Genomic DNA, 1,248 nt, shown 5'->3' on the forward strand with positions numbered 1-1,248 from the left:
GGGTCCCTGACCCCAAGTAGGCTAACTGGGAGACACCTCTCAGTAGGGGTCAACTGACACTTCATACAGCTGGGTGTCCCTCTGAGACAAAGCTTCCAGAGGAAGGAACAGGCAGCAACATTTGCTGTTCTGCAATATTTGCTGTTCTGCAGCCTCCGCTGGTGATACCCAGGCAAACAGGGTCTGGAGTGGAACTCCAACAAACTACAACAGACCTGCAGCTGAGGGTCCTGATTGTTAGAAGGAAAACTAACAAACAGAAAGGACATCCACACCAAAACCCCATCTCTACATCACCATGATCAAAACCAAAGGTTGATACAACCACAAAGATGGAGAGAAACCAGAGCAGAAAAGCTGAAAATGCTAAAATTCAGAGCGCCTCTTCTCCTCCAAGGGAACGCAGCTCCTCACCAGCAATGGAACAAAGCTGGATGGAGAATGACTTTGAAGAGTTGACAAAAGTAGGTTTCAGACGATTGGTAATAACAAACTTCTCCGAGCTAAAGGAGGATGTTCGAACCCATCGCAAAGAAGCTAAAACCTTGAGAAAAGATTAGACAAATGACTAACTAGAATAAACAGCATAGAGAAGATCTAAAATGACCCGATGGAGCTGAAAACCATGGCACAAGAACTATGTGACACATGCACATGCTTCAGTAGCTGATTCGATCAAGAGAAGAAAGGGTATCAGTGATTGAAGATCAAATGAATGAAATGAAGCAAGAAGAGAAGTTTACAGAAAAAAGAGTAAAAGAAATGAACAAAGCCTCCAAGAAATATGGCACTATGTGAAAAGACCAAATCTACATCTGATTGGTGTACCTGACAATGACGGGGAGAATGGAACCAAGTTGGAAAACACTCTTCAGGATATCATCCAGGAGAACTTCCCCGACCTAGCAAAGGCAGGTCAATATTCAAATTCAGGAAATACAGAGAATACCACAAAGATACTCCTNTTGCATTAGTCATAACTCCTAATTTTACTGTTTAATCTAGTTATCAGACTTTATTTCTAATATGTTTTGAAACTTCCTTGAATAAATGCAAAATTCAAATGAACTTCTTCTGTATGTAATTTTGGGAAAGCAAAATAAAGCATGAAGGTGAAAAAAAGTGGGACTTCTGGCCAGCTAACCTCCTTCTTTTTTTTCCTAGTGATTCCACATTCTCAACTATTTCATCATATGGAACATATGTTTATTGAGTTCCTATTTTGTAAAAGTCCCCATGTCTGGAGTT

Source organism: Rhinopithecus bieti, unplaced genomic scaffold (genome assembly GCF_001698545.2).
Source record: "Rhinopithecus bieti isolate Rb0 unplaced genomic scaffold, ASM169854v2 scaffold_1673, whole genome shotgun sequence".
Taxonomy (NCBI): domain Eukaryota; kingdom Metazoa; phylum Chordata; class Mammalia; order Primates; family Cercopithecidae; genus Rhinopithecus; species Rhinopithecus bieti.